Raw genomic sequence first — 18302 nt, forward strand, 5'->3', positions numbered from 1 at the left:
AGATAAGAACCTGCTGAGCTAATTATTGGAATTGGGATGTATGAAGGGGGGGTGGGGGGAAGTCAGGGAGTGGGGTTAAGAAAATAAGGTTATGAAATTATACATGTTTTGTTTTTACTTTCTTCTGTGTGTGTGTTGTTAAAATGTGAAAACCCAATAAAAATTATTTTAAAAAAATAAAATAAACAAGACAGGAAAATTGGCTTCCAGGTGGAGAAATCGAAATTGGAAACAGAATTGTTAGAACCCAGTACTAAGAATGTATCAAGAATGTACAATTTGTTGCTGAAGTGGAATACAATAGATGAGACAGTTAAATCAGCCATGATTAAATGGGCACAGGACATTGGTCATGACATTATGTTTGCTGACTGGGAACAGTTATGGACCACCGGTATTAAATTCACGGCATGTAATGCCTTTAGAGAAAATATTATGAAAATGATTTACAGGTGGTACATGACCCCAGTTAAGCTTGCGAAGATTTATCATCTGCCCAATAATAAATGTTGGAAATGTAATGAGACTGAAGGCACCTTCTTTCACCTTTGGTGGACCTGCCCAAAGATTAAAGCCTTTTGGGAAATGATTTATAATTAAATTAAGAAGGTACTTAAATGTACTTTTCACAAGAAACCAGAGGCATTTCTCTTGGGCATGGTCGGCCAATTGGTGTCAAGGAAGGACAAGACTTTTTTTATGTACGCCACTACAGCAGCAAGGATTCTTCTAGCAAAGTATTGGAAGACACAAGAATTACCCACACTGGAAGAATGGCAGACGAAAGTGATCGACTTTATGGGACTGGCAGAAATGACTGGCAGAATCCGTGACCAAGAGAAAGAGACGGTGGAGGAAGATTGGAAGAAGTTTAAAGTATATCTTAAGAACTGTTATAAAATTGAGGAGTGCTAAAATGTCAAGGGGAAGGAAGATGCAGAATTACAGCTGAAAATGTTTGATGACTTAAGGTGAAACTGAGAAAGATAACAAGTTTAAATTTAATTGGCAAAAAGGGTTGCTGAAAAACTGTAAAATAAGGATGCAAAAAGGGTGAGGTATGGGGAAGTCCGAGAAAGGAGGTTTATGAAAATGAGGTTAAGAATTTATATCTGTGTGTTTGTTTGTATTTGTTGATGTTTTTATGTTGTTGTTGTTTTGTTTTAAAATTGGAAAATTAATAAAAATTATTATAAAAAAAACCCAATCCATTTACAAAAGGGGAAGGTGGACTTCCTGTTTTAGACCTCCCCGTTTCGGCACCAAATTAAGACATTTAAAAATCAAATTTTCCGCTCAACTCACGGGTAGTTGCTTTAAGATCAAATTGTCCACAGGAAAAAGTCAGCACTCTCCGGCAACAGCTATGCGGCTTCGCTCCGTGGAAGAAGCAGTCAATTCGAAGCACCGCGCCGCTCACCCCACGTCGCTCCAGATCCCCAAAACCGGGTTTCCCCGCGAGTAGGGGAGGCCAGCCGAATCCCACGTTCACAGGCTTCACCCGCCTGTGATTTCTAGTGGGTCTCCGCCTTTGCCGTGGCGGCCACACCCGGATTCCTACGAAGCAAATTCCTCCTGATCAGAGGAATTCCGCCATTACCGGAGGCGCTAACCCGGAAGTCCTATGATATGAAACATGTATACCTGCAGGTTACCATTAGAGTCAAAAACTCCAACCAAATCACAACAGAGGGATTGAAAGGTTCTGGGTAATTAAATGGAACATACCTACAGAGGAAAAAGAAAACAATTCAAAGCATTAATAATGAAAGATTAACTATAATCTCTAGGTAACCTCTAGGTTAGATTACTGAAACAGATTATACATGGGGCTGCCTCTGAAGACACTTTGGAACCATCTCTTTCCATATGAACTGACCTGGGCCCTGCAATCATCATCTGAGGTCCTTCTTCATGTGCTTTCTCCACAAGAGGTCTGGAGAGTGGGAGCACAAGAACAGGCCTTTTTTGTGGTGGCTCCCCATTTGTGAAATGTTCTTCTTAGGGGGCTTACCTGGCCACCGTCATTATACTCCTTTACGTGCCGGGCAAAAATGTTCCCCTTCTCCTCAGCCTTTCATTGGTGTTATTCTTTTTGTTTGTTATACTATGTTACATATTTTTGTGTTTTTATATTGTAAACTGCCCTGCAATCCTTGGATGAAGGGTGGTATAGAATTTCTTATTCTTATTATTTAAAACAGAAGACTGTTCCCTCCCCAAGAAACATGCTATAGATCTGTCAAAATCAAAGATGTCTTCTCTTCATACCTTTAATTGTACTTGGCTGATATTCAGACCAATCCTCACTACTGATGCTGATAGGTTGCTGTGGGAGGAAGAAAGAGGCAGACACCAATTACCTGGATTAAACAGGCCACAACTTTATTTCCACAACATGGCATAAAACATTAGCTAGACTCCAGAGATATGGGAATTTAGAGATGATCCCCGGAAAAAGGGGGCAGAACCAAGAGCAGACTTAGAGGAGCGCCAACATAAACTGTTTTATCTGTTTAGCAATAAAACATTTTATTAACTTTTTACTTGGTGCGACCTTGATGTGAACAAATTCCTTATTACAAAAGCCATATACAGTGGTACCTCTGGTTAAGTACTTAATTCGTTCCGGAGGTCTGTTCTTAACCTGAAACTGTTCTTAACCTGAAGCACCACTTTAGCTAATGGGTCCTCCTGCTGCCACCGCGCCGCCGGAGCCCAATTTCTGTTCTCATCCTGAAGCAAAGTTCTTAACCTGAAGCACAATTTCTGGGTTAGCGGAGTCTGTAACCTGAAGCATATGTAACCTGAAGTGTATGTAACCTGAGGTACGACCGTACTGCTGTTGTCAAAAGGCAGTGTGTGGGATGCAGCAGTCATATGATGCATTGGTACAAGCTCTTTTAATTTTGTTACAGGTTTATGAGCTCCAGTTTGCTTATGCTACTACAGTGTTTTTTTAAAAAAGAACAGTGCAAGTTTATTGGGATTCCTATACAGAAGCTGCATAACAACAGACAAGGTTTCTTAAGCTTGATGACCATCCCTGATATTTACTTGCTCCTACAAAGTGAAACCATAGGAGTACATTAGGTGCATTTTAAAGCACCCTCTCCATTCAGGTAAGAAAACAATGAAGTGCATGAACTAAACAGGTGACTCAGGACATACTGCAGAATCCCCTGCAATGCATTGTGGTTCTCTTGAAGATCTACAGGATGTGTTTGGCACAGGAGTCAATGGATGCATCATGCTAATCCATGGTTTAGTGTGACTGTGGTATGAGCTGGAATGACTATGAGCATGCCTACAGTTCCAGCACTTCCCTCTCCTCCCACTCAACTAAGAGGAAAATTTCAACAGCATTTAGTTTTGCTTTCCTTGAACCTTGCCTGCTTGTGTTGCCTAGACCAGGGACAGATATTGATAACAAACAGGAGAATTTAACACGTAGCTATATAACCCATAGCTTGAAGCTGGCTTGCTCTGAAATGGACCAGCATTTCTTCAAAACCATGATTCCAGCAAGCTGAGAGTCAGGGAAAATGAAGTGAATGTTGCAGAAGTCATCCTTCTGGGCGTGTAGGAGGAGGGGTGTGTAAAACCAAGGCTCATGGCAACTCCTTCCTGTTCATGCATGATTTAGCAGGACATGCAAACGTATAAAAAAGGGTTCCCAGAAAAAAGACAGTTATGACGGAGGGGGCACCATACTAAACAGCAATGATTACATGGATCCTGAAATTTGCAAAGCCTCAGCATGGTGTTTAGCTTACCATGCAAATGTTGAAGCCAAGAGAAAGATAAGCTCATCTCAGATATGAGGATCCAGGAAGAAATGCTCAGGGACAACGTTTACAGGTCTGATGCAGTTTGCATGGCTGATTAGTCTGCCTTAGCCTAATTACCCTTGCCTGTCCTGACTGTAAAGATAAAGACATAGAATATTGAAAGCAGCTAAGATGAAAGAAGACCGTCTCTGCCATAAAGAAAGAATACATAACCAGCAGCCTGTCTGTCTATCTGTCTCAAGCTCGAGGCCTAATTGAACCCAGTTTTATTGAGGTGCAGCAGACACCACCAGGCCAAATTTTTGGCAATGCTTCATGTGTCAGATATCAAAGTCTTAGTTCATGCTAATTAGTCTTACTAAGTTATTTACTTTGGCAGTTCTCGTGGATGCTCACCAAAATAGATTTTTTTAAATTAGCTTTTTAAAAATTGAATTGTTTTGTTATTTAACGTTGAACACACTCAACTTTGGTGAGCTTAGCCATGTTATAGGTATTCTCCAGTAAATAGAACCTATTCATCCCATCTTCTCAGCAAGTGTCTGGGTAGATTAGTAAGTTTCCAAGCATAGCTGGAACAATTACTTTCCTAACATATCTGAGTGATGACAAAATGAATTCCGAAGAGGAGAATTTGAATGCCTTCCCTGCATATGTCTTTCTCTTATATCAAACACTCCAGTTGACTTTGGGCAAGGGAGGGGCAGCTGCAGCATCAAGCAGGAGGGGATGCAGCATGGAAAATACCCAAAACAGATTTGCTCAAATTCCATGATTTCTTATGGTTCCAAGCAAAGAGGTTTCTTACCAGCGTGGTGTAGTAGTTAAGAGCGGTGGACTCGCAATCTGGTGAACCGGGTTCGCTTCCCCGCTCCTCCACATACAGCTGCTGGGTAACCTTGGGCTAGTCACACTTCTCTGAAGTCTCTCAGCCCCACTTACCTCACAGAGTGTTTGTTGTGGGGGAGGAAGGGAAAGGAGATTGTTAGCTGCTTTGAGACTCCTTAAGGGGAGTGAAAGGTGGGATATCAAACTCCTCTTCTTCTTCTTCTTCTTCTTCTTCTTCTTCTTCTTCTTCTTCTTCTTCTTCTTCCTGTGTCTTCTCCAAAGGGACGTGCATGTTAGAAAGGAAACCTTATTAATCAAAGGGCTTCATGTGCATCTGCAGCAAGGAGTTGACTTTAATAAATGGAGAGCATGTCAAAATGCTTAGCATTTGAAATGAAAAAGATCACTAAAAAGCATAGTCCTCCCAACACATTCTTTATGTGTAAACTGAATGTATTCATCAGGAAACTGTCGTGCATGCACACAGCAATCTCCCATGCTGAGCTGACCACAAGCAAATATCATCAATGTACCCTTAAATAAAGCCCCATGCAGTAGGAACCAAACTGGATTTAGCTGAGAGATTCTAACAATAGTGTCATTTACTCTGCTGAATTTATTACTGTATTTTGATTATTAATCAGCTGATCGGGAGGCGGGATCTATGCAGCATTCAAGACAGTTACATTTTCTCTTATTATCTCAACTGAAAGCAGACTTACATTCATCTGGACACTGATTATCCTGAATAAATATTCCTGAAATATTTGGTTCAAGGAGAAACCTGTTCTTTAGTTGTGCACCACGGGCTTCAGATCCTAGCCCCAACTTTATCCATGTGGCACAAGCTGAGCAGACGCTTGCAACAATGCCCTGATACATACTGGAAAACAACCCATCCCTGATGTATAGCCCTTTTTAATTGTTAGGATATTTTATAGCACAAAGTGCATTGCAAGAATTTTTTCTTTAACTATTGCAGCAAGTCTGCGAAAGAAGTCATGAATATTCCCATCTTAGAGACTGGAACTCATTTCACAGTGTGACTTGTTCCAAGGCTGCCCAGGGTTTTTGTGGCTGAAAGGGGACTTGGAGCCAGCAGCACCCTCCAGCTCAAGTCCAACTGTATCCACCAGACATATCTTCATTTGCATCCTGCTGTATAAGCAGTAGAAGAGTCATTTGAATTTCTGCATACAAGGGAGCTTCTCCATTCATTCCAATAAAGGATGCAGTCACGAACATACAAGTTGTGCACCAGAAGCCATTTGGTTTGCACTCTGAAGAGAACAGCAATTTGCTCACTTCACCTAATCCTTCCTGCCTATCAGGTTTTGCAACTATCTTGTGGCCATGGATATCAAAGCCAATCAATCAACTCTGCCAAGATTAATACAGAAGGGGGGGGGGAGGTTTTACAGAAAGCTGATAACACCAAATATCATTGAGTTGGGTCCAGATTTACATGTGACCAGTGCTTTTCTTCTGGGGGGACGCAGGGGTATGCATACCCCTAAACACTTTGTGACTCTAAGTTTGGCCTCATTGAGGGGAAGAATTTCAATATGAGTAGGATAATGAGAGTACCCCTAAACATTTTTTTTAGAAAAAAAGCACTGCATGTGGCAATGTTCCCTTGTGCTGGAGAAAGGGTGATTCCTACCCCAGAATCCCTGAAAACCCTTCACCTGTGTCCAGAGGTGGATTTAGGGGGTTCGGTCACACTAGGTGTAGAGCCTCAGGGGTACCGCAACTACAACTATGATGTAGAAGAGATGGCGAGAGGCGAGAGGCAGGGGCCCACCAAATTTTGGTGTTGCACAGGGCGCCATTGAAATTTGAGATCTGCAAGGTCCCCCACTGCCTGTGACCCATGAAAATTTGTTCCAAAGGATTTAGGGACCCTGCAGAGCAGCATAAGAAGTGACTGCAGAGAAAAGGGAGAATCAGCCCAAACTGTCTTCCACCCTCCCCTCCAGTGGCAAGCCTCCAATGGAACTCAGAGCCTTCTGAGTGAATATGTGAAGTACAAGGTGTGACTGGAAAGTTCGGTTAATGGTCACAGAAATCTGACAGTGAGAAACATCTGGCATCGGAAACCCACGAAATGCTCACAATTGTGTATGGAGATGAAGCTGTAAATCGAATGACAGTATATGAGTGGTTTAAGCGTTTCTGTGAAGGGTGGCAAACCACGGAAGATGACCCTTGGTCTGGCAGACCATCAACAAGCAAAAAGGAGGCAAATGTCGACAGAGTTCGTGAGTTATTGATGTGGGATCGGCGTTTGTCCGTCTGAATGATGGCCGAAGAATTGCATATTCTGCATGAAATCATTACTGAAGTTACTGAGTTGTTTCACCCTCCACATTCTCCCAATCTGGCCCCACCTGATTTCTTTCTTTATCCAAAACTGAAATCTGCACTGAAAGGGCACAGGTTTTCCAACATTTCACACGTCCAAGCTGCTATGACAAGGGAACTGAAAGCAGTACGAAAAGAGGACTTCTCCAGAAGTTTCCAACAGTTCTATGAACGTTGTCAATGGTGCATTATATCAGAGGGGGGCGGCTTTGAAGGCCTGTAAGGTGTGTATGTTCAAATATTCCTCACTGTCCGATTTCTGTGACCATTCACCAAACTTTCCAGTCACACCTTGTATTTCCATTTGCAGACAGGACACACCGGATCCAACCCAGTGTTTTTGACCGTTATCTAGGCAAAAAGAATTCTCTCATGTTCTTTAAGAAAATTAGTAGCTTTAGGGTTTGGGATTGCAATAATCCAAAAGCTGGCAGAGTTCCTCCTGTGCATTTCACAAGGTATATTTGTCCTCAGTGAACATTATTCGCCTGGGTGTGCAAGATGTCTCATGCCTGAAGACTAAAATCTTTGGAGGGAAAAGGGTAAACTATAAGGATCATTTATTTTGTCAAAATTTATGAACAACAGACTCCTCATATTGGAAATTGGCTTTTAAAGCTGGGCTCTATCATTTGTGACTGCACCATGTGATGTATAAAACTCATAAACATGTCGCAGCAAGTCAGAGACGGGCGTGAAGCAGAGTTTCAGAAGCTGCCAGCACAGAGGAACCACTAAATTGGCATGGTGCCTTGATAGGCCCAACCCTTAAAGAAACCAAGATTTAAACTATACTCACACACACATTAACGACAATATGGTCACTGAATACTAACATGGATAAATACTATTAATTAAAAACATTCAAATGTTGTTTCAAAACTTCATTTGCCATTTTTAATAAGTGTTAAGCAATAGTAGTAAACATTGCTACAGTCATTTTAATAATTTTCATTAAAGCTTTTTTTAAAAAATGCTACTTAAAAACTACTACCTGGCACCTTTTTAATATTGGGCTTTTCATGTTCTTTCAGGGTTTGCCTCTTCTCTGAACAAACCAATAGCAAACTTTCCATGAACCCATGCTGCCATCATATGATGCCAGTGGGCATTTTTGTTGCATCAGATTTTTCTTCCCACCTCCGCCTTCCACTCTGGCTGGCATAGACATCAGGATTGTGGATATAGCAATGGCTGTACCACTCCATCAAGCTCTGCTGTTCCCAGCCAGATTATTTTGGATGGCACCCTACAAACATGCATTTTTGCACAAGCATTCCCCAGCTCTTGATGCCAGTTTTTAACTACCTGGGTCCTGTGTGATCTTTTACTGTTATATCGTAATGTTTCATTAGCATTGCTGTTATTTTGTTGTTATAAAACACCTCTGGATTTATAATTAAATGAAACCTGGCACTGAAATTATTTTAAATAAAAAGAGGAATGCACAAGCACCTCTGTGTGCACTGCGAAAGGAGTCGAACCTATGCATACGTTGGAAGCAAATGTTTGCATAGCCCTTTAGGGTGTTCAACAAGTTCCTGCTCTCCTGTCCAAATGGTTCTTTTCCAGCGCTTTTTAAATTTGGCACCCTGTGGCAACAAAAAAAGGCACCCAATTCAAAAGCACAGAACTGTAGCTGGAAAGGAAAAATTCTCAGCTTTTTCCTTTCCAGCAACAGCTTGAATTCAAAAACCCTAACCCTTTGCACACATGTCGGGATTACTTTGCACCTGCAAGGAAGACAGGAGGAATTCCTCACCTGAAGTTGAAGCACTTGATGTCATGTAACATCAGATGATTGACAGGTGAGCAGCCCTTTCCACCTGTCAAAGTGGCTCCTCGGGGTTGGGGAACTTTTGTATCCAGTGTGTGAAATTCACTTCCCTACCCTTACTCTAGGATATAGACACCAGAGCAATAACCATATTTGAGATGGCTGTTCCACTAATGTGAACATGCCCCACATTTATTTCATATTGCAGAAATTTCCTGTTACTCTGGGCTCGTTGTTTGTCAAAAGAGAACTATGAGGCATGACTTTGGCATCATCTGCTTCACAATCATTTGCAGTGTAGATGCAGGGCCTCTCCTTTCTCTCAAGAATTCAGTGTGTGCTGAGCTAGAGATTTTATCAGCAGGCAGCTTTGCTCTTGAATCAAGGGCTTAACCAAAGGTTAGCGGAGATTACTGCAAAAGCCCCAGAGTTGCTTTACGGGGGAAATTGTGTTTATTGACAATGAGGTGAGGCATGCACATGCATATATGCGTGTGTGTGTGTGCGCGCACACACACACACACACACACAGAGTGGAGAGGTTGCGCAAGTGATACAATAGCAGACCTTCTTAGAGAAGTGGTTTCAAAATGGATTTCCCACTCCTTTCAAGATTTGCCAAGATTGCAATCACCTTGTGAAAGGCTTGCCTGTGCAAACTTGTTCTAAGGCGAGTGAATCCAGATGGTCATTGTGTAAGCTTAAAGGGGGACCTTGTTGTGCTCAATCCACCAAGCTCTGCTCACATGTAGGCCTTGCTGAGATGAATGGAAGTGGTGCCTCTTGGTTAAGGGGGAAATGCTAAGAGCTTTTGTTAATGCAATGCAAGTTCCTACTTTATGCAGCTGTCAATATATTCTGCCCACTCCTTTTACACATCCTACAAGTTTCTTTGAGAGACAGGCCAAAGAAATTTTTGCCCAGGCACTCCCAAAAGAAAGAAAATAAACTGAACTTATTTTTCCATTAGTGTATGTTCTGTGAAATATATTATAAAGCTGCCAACTTATAGCTCTGGGTTCTACTGCTGAAGCTTGGGCTAGTGCATCATCTTTTAATGAATGACAGACTGACTTCTTGTGTATAGACATAGCTTTATGTGGAAGCAGAATGGCCTGCATCTTAGAAGTCCAGACTGTGCCCCACAGATATAATGTGGAAGGAGGGTTTGAAATGAAGGAGCAGTCTGTTAACAGAGACATTTAACATATATCTAGGACCTCAAAATTCCTATCACACAGTCTCTTGCACTTCTCTTTCCCCCGATGTTTTTTCTCCCTGATAACAGAAATCTGGCCAAGGGAAATGCTTCTCAGGGAAGGATTGTGAGGGAAACACCCCCATTTGAAGGAGCATTCAGCACCCCTTTCTACAACGCTTCCAGAGGAGCCTTGAAACTAAACACCCAACTACTATCCAATGAATGATGTAAAATGTGAAACAGGATCATTAACAATCCGTCTCATTGTAGCAATACATATACTATCTTCCTGTGTTTTACCGTAGATATTGGAACTATAGATACTGGAAGCTTTGTCAGAACAGGCCTCCTTAAACAAAGAAAACAGCTACCTAATCCTCTCTAAGGTAAGCTTTCATGGCCAGAACAACAAACAACATTCCGCTTCTGAAAACCCAAACAGTCCCAGACTGCTTACATAGAAGCCTGGATAAAAATAGATTCTTTAAAACCAGAGTCATAGGGACCTATAGCAATTGTTTAGATCTGGACCAGATTCCAGGGAATCAAATACTTGCAAAATTAAGAAAGATTCTCAGTTGAACATCAGTGTAGACCACCAACATTAAGGAGTGGCACTGATTTGGCATGAGAATGGGGGAAAGGCAATGATTACTACTTTGCTACCATCCATGGAATCCTGCAATAGGACTTCCTTACTGGCTCATGTGTGAAGCTTTTCAGTAGAGCTGGCTCACATGTTCAGTTGCTGGTTACAGTAATCAATTGTAGATAAATTAAATTATGCACATGGCTATGAGAACCAGGCCTGTGAGAAGATGTTCTTCTTTTTAAAAAATCAAAATCTAGGAATACAGTAAAAAAAAAAAAATTAAATTATTCACAAGGGTCTTGTTGTGGTGAGCTCTGCATACCAAACATCTCCTAACAGATCTCTCTCTCTCTCTTACTAAGATGAGAAGTCATTTTGAATAAGTTGCCTGTTCAAAGAGTTCTTTGATAAGCACAAAACTGCTTGCCAAAATTCATATTTAGAGCCTTACTGGTGGGAGAAAAACCAAGAAATCCAATACTAAGCAGTGGATTAAAATGTATAAAGCATATTAAATGTTGTTAGTTGAAAGCAGGTTTGTTGGTCCTTAATGAACACCCTCTGCTAGATACGTAGAAGCTATATCCATTTTGGTAACATAACTCTGCCTTGGGCATGGTAGAAGTTGAGAGTAATGCCAAGGCCCTAGCAGGGCCGACTGCCACAGGACTTCTGACCCCACAAGAGATGCAGCTTAACTGGGCCATGGTAACACCAAGCAAAGTTTTGGCCCCACAAGTGTGATGCATGTGTGCTGGCCTGTGTTGCTATGTTAATATACCAGCCCTACTCCCAACTTGTATACAAAGTGGGCCGGGCTGATTTCATTAAGAGGGTGGTGCTAGCCACCAGATGTCTACTATGTTTTGGCTGGCACTGCCTCCAGACATCACCTTAGTCCCTGATGGCTGTCCAGCAGGGAGCAGAGGGCTTTCCCACCAGAGGGAAAAATAGTGGAAGTGAACAGCTGGCTTCGCAAAGGGTGTAAACAGGAACTGTTTGGATTCTTAGATCACGGACTGCAGTTTCTTGAAGATGGACTTCTGGCAAGCGATGGGCTGCACCTCACAACGGTTGGGAGGAATGTTTTTGCCAAAAAATCTCAGAAACCTCATCAGGAGGGCTTTAAACTGACTAATGTGGGGGAGGGAGACAGTGCTCCTGAAGGTAGGAGTCTATCAATTGATGAAGCTGATCATCATCCAAATGTCATAGACCAAATGGAGCAAACAGCACGCAGACCTAGTGGTGGGAGGAAAAAATCATTAAATAAGAGACACGGGGGAATGATTAATGGACTTCAATGTCTGTACACTAATGCGCAAAGCATGGGAAATAAACAAGATGAGCTTGAGCTCTTGGTACAGCAAACTAAATATGACATAATAGGCATCACTGAAACCTGGTGGGATAAGTCCCACGATTGGAATGTAATAATGGAGGGATAAAATCTATTTCAGAGAAACAGACCAGACAAGAAAGGAGGAGGAGTGGCATTATATGTCAGGGATGTGTATACCTGTGAAGAGATCCAAGATTTAGAACCTCAAATACAAAGTGAGAGCATTTGGGTCAAAATTAAGGGAGAAGAATAACAGTGACCTCATTGTGGGAGTTTACTATAGATCCCCAAGCCAAACGGAGGACATAGATGATGCCTTCCTGGAACAGATGGCCAAGCATGCAAAAGGAAGGGAGATAGTAGTAATGGGGGACTTCAATTACCCAGATATTTGTTGGATGTCAAACTCAGCCAAGAGCATAAGGTCAAACAGATTCCTCACTGGCCTTGCAGACAACTTCATTGTCCAGAAAGTGGGAGAAGCAACAAGAGGAACAGCCATTTTAGATCTGGTCCTAACCAATGTTGATGACCTGGTTAGTGGGGTAGAAGTGGAAGGATCATTAGGCGCGAGTGATCATGCTCTTCTGAAGTTTACTATACAGCGGAAAGGAGCAGCCAAGCATACTAGGACTCAATTTCTTGACTTTAAGAAAGCCGACTTCATAAAACTTAGGGAAGTGCTGGGTGAGATCCCATGGACAGTAATACTAAAAGGAAAGGGAGTTCATGATGGCTGGGAGTTTGTTAAGAGGGAGATAGTAAAAGCACAACTTCAGGCAATACCAATGAGACGGAAACATGGAAGGTGCCTAAAGAAGCCAGGGTGGCTATCTAAAGAACTTTTAACTGAGTTAAGATTAAAAAAGGATGTGTACAAAAAATGGAAAAGGGGGGAAACCACCAAAGAGGAATTCAAACAAATAGCCAGCACGTGTAGACACAAAGTCAGAAAAGCTAAAGCACAGAATGAACTCAGGCTTGCTAGAGAGGTTAAAAGCAACAAAAAAGGCTTTTATGGGTATGTTCGTAGCAAAAGGAAGAACAAAGAAACAGTGGGGTCACTCAGAGGAGAAGATGGTGAAATGCAAACAGGGGACACAGAAAGGGCTGAACTCCTCAATGCCTTCTTTGCCTCAGTCTTCTCCGATAAAGAAAACAATGCCCGACCTGAAGAATTTGGAGCAAATGATTCAGCAGAGGAAACACGCCCAGAATAACTAAGGAGATAGTACAAGAATACTTGGCTAGTTTAGATGTATTCAAGTCTCCAGGGCCAGATGAACTGCATCCAAGAGTATTAAAAGAACTGGCAGATGTGATCTCAGAACCACTGGCAGTCATCTTTGAGAATTCCTGGAGAACAGGCGAAGTCCCAGCAGACTGGAGGAGGGCAAATGTTGTCCCTATTTTCAAAAAGGGGAAAAGAGAGGACACAAATAATTACCGCCCAGTCAGTCTGACATCAATACCAGGGAAGATTCTGGAGCAGATCATTAAGCAAACAGTCTGTGAGCACCTAGAAAGGAATGCTGTGATCACCAATAGTCAGCATGGATTTCTGAAAAATAAGTCATGTCAGACGAACCCGATCTTGTTTTTTGACAGAATTACAAGCCTGGTAGATGAAGGGAACGCAGTGGATGTAGCCTACCTTGATTTCAGCAAGGCATTTGACAAGGTGCCCCATGATATTCTTGTAAAGAAGCTGGTAAAATGCGGTCTTGACTATGCTACCATTCAGTGGATTTGTAACTGGCTGACTGACCAAACCCAAAGGGTGCTCATCAATGGTTCCTCTTCATCCTGGAGAAGAGTGACTAGTGGGGTGCCACAGGGTTCTGTCTTGGGCCCGGTCTTATTCAACATCTTTATCAATGACTTGCATGATGGACTCAAGGGCATCCTGATCAAATTTGCAGATGACACCAAACTGGGAGGAGTGGCTAACACCCCAGAGGACAGGATCACACTTCAAAACGACCTTGACAGATTAGAGAACTGGGCCAAAGCAAACAAGATGAATTTTAACAGGGAGAAATGTAAAGTATTGCACTTGGGCAAAAAAAATGAGAGGCACGAATACAAGATGGGTGACACCTGGCTTGAGAGCAGTACATGTGAAAAGGATCTAGGAGTCTTGGGTGACCACAAACTTGACATGAGCCAACAGTGTGACGCAGCAGCTAAAAAAGCCAATGCAATTCTGGGCTGCATCAATAGGAGTATAGCATCTAGATCAAGGGAAGTAATAGTGCCACTGTATTCTGCTCTGGTCAGACCTCACCTGGAGTACTGTGTCCAGTTCTGGGCACCACAGTTCAAGAAGGACACTGACAAACTGGAACGTGTCCAGAGGAGGGCAACCAAAATGGTCAAAGGCCTAGAAACGATGCCTTATGAGGAACGGCTGAGGGAGATGGGCATGTTTAGCCTGGAGAAGAGGAGGTTAAGGGGTGATATGACAGCCATGTTCAAATATATAAAAGGATGTCACATAGTGGAGTTAGAAAGGTTGTTTTCTGCTGCTCCAGAGAAGCGGACACGGAGCAATGGTTCCAAACTACAAGAAAGAAGATTCCACCTAAACATTAGGAAGAACTTCCTGACAGTAAGAGCTGTTCGACAGTGGAATTTGCTGCCAAGGAGTGTGGTGGAGTCTCCTTTCTTTGGAGGTCTTTAAGCAAAGGCTTGACAACCATATGTCAGGAGTGCTCTAATGGTGTTTCCTGCTTGGCAGGGGGTTGGACTCGATGGCCCTTGTGGTCTCTTCCAACTCTATGATTCTATGATTCTATGACTACTGAGCAGAGATTCTGGCTTACATGTATGTCCTGACAAGTACTGCTGAGTGTGTTAATGATACCCTGTCCCACCCCTGGCATATCCACATTGTGACAGGTCCAGCACCACTAATGTGATGAGGCCAGCAATTACCCATGATGTATGCAGGCCCGGAGCTCCACTTGGTACTGCAGCCTGAGTACCAACTAGAAAATGGTGGTGGCAGGCACTGACTGTGCAGCCTTTCAGTTGGCCAGATTTGACACTCATGGGGAAGGTTCCATCTTGACTAACTAGCCAAGAAAATAAAACTTTGCAAGTTTCTCCAAGACAACTCTTGGACAACTTGTATCGTCTGCTTCAGCTCAAGATGGAACTACTCTATTCCGAACTATAAAATGGAAAGTGTAATGCTGGTGGTCAACAAAAGAGGTTCAAAGTCTCTCTCAAGGCAAATCTAAAAAAAATAAAAATAAAAGTAGTATAAACACCAACAACTGGGAAACTCTGGCCTGCAAGGGCTCCAATTGGAGAACAGCCTTTACCAAAGGTGTTCTGGACTTTGAAGACGCTTGAATTCAGGATGAAAGAGAGAAATGTGCTAAGAGGAAGGCATGCTTGGCAAATCCACACCGTAATCAACTCCCACCCGGATACCTATGTCCCCACTGTGGAAGGACATGTGGATCCAGAATTGGCCTCCACAGTCACTTATGGACTAACTGTTAACACCGTGTTTTTGGACGACAATCTTACTTGGCTACGAGTGATCACCAAAGAAGAAGGAGAGCATGTACTGTGGCCTTGAAGCAGCACCTTGATTCATATCCAGGGGCTTGGCCTGCTTACTAAGCTCCAGCTTGCTTGGGCCACTGCCTTCACTTGGTCATGGGTATCACTGTGGATCAAGACAACATCTTTTCCCTCTTAAAACCTTAGTCATCATTTTCTCAGATAATTCACTACTGAACAGTGTCCAAAACTGGAGTGTGAGGAAGCAAATACCTATATCTGAGTTATGTATCTATACTGAGTTTATTGTAATGATATTTTAGGATCCCTTATTGTTCTTCTATTCTTAATTGTCTTTGAAATTTTGCTCAGAGTAGTAAAGAAGTTTTGCTCTAGGAATTAAAGGAGCACTGTCATTTTCATTAATATAATTTCTACTGGGCAAAGTATACTATGACGTATATCCCATTGACCTTTACAGTGACCCATGAAGTATACAGTTGTTAATCTTACTGTCTAGATGTACAACCAAAACTCAGAGACAACCTCCCAGTGGGCTTGTTTGGCTTATGGGTATTATGCCACTGCAGAAGCTTCAGCAGAAGACAATGTTACTGTCTTCAGATACCTGGTAATGAAAACTACAACCTTCTAATGTATTTCTTGCCAGCCCAAGGAGGTATATTAAAAAGTCCTATTATCTTAATAGATGTCTATTGAAGGTTGGAGCTCATATTTGACTCTTACCTTCCCTATTCTCTGGCAAGATATACAAAAGTCTTACTCATTTCTGACCCCAAAGGCGTGAATAAATATGTCGGCTTAGGTGGTGATTAATGCTTGTTGATCTCTTGATGTCTACCAAATGGGGAGTCATGGGTGAGGAACTTTAGTTTGAACTCTTTGGGCATGAACTTGTTAGATCACATCATGGCTGGGGGGGGGCAGACATTTTGCATAGCAGTTTCTTGTCTCTGCAAACCTCAGATGACAGAGACGCTTCTACTTAAGCTGAATCGACCCCATGGAGAAATCACCACTGATACAGGGTGTAGGTAAGGAGCAAAACACACTTTGTGTTCATTTGGCTTCACCCCCCACCCTTTTCTGTGTGTGGGGTGTTTGACAGGGAATTTGTGCAGTTGGGAAATCTGCTTTAAACCTACTCACCACCAATGTGCATTGTGTTTTAAAGCTGTATTGCTACAAGCTTGTCTTGATGTGTTATTTTTATAATTTAAAAAGAAAAAAACTGAGCTGTGAGCTGTCTTGAAGACAAATTCCATTATTTATTTTTAAAACAAATAAGTAAAATAAATAATTTTATTTATTTATTAACAATATTTTGAGCTCTTGCTCATAATTTATTCAGATGGTTTCCCACTGTATAGTTTCAAGAACATCATGTTTCTGCCAAGACTTTGTAGGTGGAAAGAGCCATAAGCATCATGGGTGAAAAGGGAAAAAGAAACTTGTAGCTTCAGCTCAGATGTTAAAAGACAAGCATCTCTCCAAATCACCCCGAATCTGTGAGCCGTATGTATTTGTGAAATAAAATTAAAACCTGGCAACCTGAAGCACATAAAACCCACCCCTTGTCAAAAAATTTACTTTCAAGATGGTGGTGTGTGTTTTTTTTTTTAATAAACCTCAAAATGGCTGTCTAAGAAATACAGAATATTGCTGGAGGTTTTCCTACTTTAGGCCCAGTGGTAGTGTTAACAGTCAATGTATGCAGGCATACAATACACAGTCCTGACAAAATAACATTTACATCTAAACAACCTTGTTCTTATACACTTAACATTATGAGACTTCAGATACACTGTACTTCATTGTTCCCATCATTCAGAAATCAATATACCTTCACTGCTGCTTTTCAACTGCAGATTGTCATAGATATTCTACAGTCATTCTTTTGAGCGTTCCCCCCCCCCCTTTTTTTGTCATTTGAACCTAAAGTAGCAAGAACTTTCGGGAGGGAGGTGGGGACTTTTGTTAGTCAGTGAACAGGCTAACAAAAGTATTTGGAGTGATCCAGGATTATCTTGGAGACCAGGGCCAAAAGCCTGAGAATATATAACAAAGTAAAGCTGCTCACAGACACATCATTGTAAAGCTGTTATTTGAGATGTATGTCAACAGCTTTGCACTCCAAAAAGCCAGTTAACAGTTCTGGGAGGAAACCATCATCCCAACAAAATGTTGCAGTAATGCCATTATAATATACCCCTCCTCTCTCACTCTCTCTCCCCCTCCCTTCAAAGCAAACAAAATTATTATTTGTTAATACACTTTAATTACCATCTTCAGTCCTCAGAAAATGTTCCTGTCTGTGCCTACCTCAAGTATAATCAGTTGAGGACCTGCTTTATTTTGTACACAAGGTAATAGAGAAACAGATCCTTGCAACTCATTAAAATAGATCCTGTTACCAGTGATCAAAAGCACAAAAGCTGCCCTCTAAAACCTACTAAGATTACTCACTCACTTGTTGCTTATGCTCATTTATTGGATGGCCACAATCCATTTTCAGTATCTTCCCGGCAGGCCTAGAAATGAAAGGAAGTCACACACAAAAAAGCAGCTGTTGTCTTGCACAACTTTCTCTCACGTCAATTGGCTTGGTGAGGAGAGATTCCTGGGATCTTTGCCCAATTCATATATATGAGAAACCAGTCATGAAAGGCTTCAGGGATTTTATTGGGTGAGATATGGTCTAGGAAAATAGCATGTTACACTTGTAAAGGCAAAGTATTCTATACCTGAAAGGATTAGATTATATAGCAGGTGTGCTCAAAATGTACAAATAAATCTCTATAGTATAGTTGTGTGAAAAGAAGCAGAGATCATTTTATTTGCTACGCCCTCCCGTCTCGCCATCTGAGGTG

The 18302-nt window shown here is 41.9% G+C and overlaps 1 long non-coding RNA gene across 2 annotated transcripts; it reads left to right on the plus strand.

Annotated features, from left to right (window-relative positions):
• Positions 1–1642: 1642 nt before the first annotated feature.
• Positions 1643–16984, plus strand: LOC307210971. Of its 2 annotated transcripts, none has more exons than XR_013836236.1 (4): positions 1643–1790; positions 2919–3122; positions 10267–10347; positions 16784–16984. It is a non-coding gene; the product is annotated as an uncharacterized lncRNA (long non-coding RNA). The 2 variants fall into 2 exon arrangements; XR_013836237.1 differs by having other exon boundaries at positions 2974–3122.
• Positions 16985–18302: the final 1318 nt, after the last annotated feature.

The sequence above is a fragment of the Podarcis cretensis genome, assembly GCF_951804945.1.
Source record: "Podarcis cretensis genome assembly, chromosome: 1".
Lineage (NCBI taxonomy): Eukaryota > Metazoa > Chordata > Lepidosauria > Squamata > Lacertidae > Podarcis > Podarcis cretensis.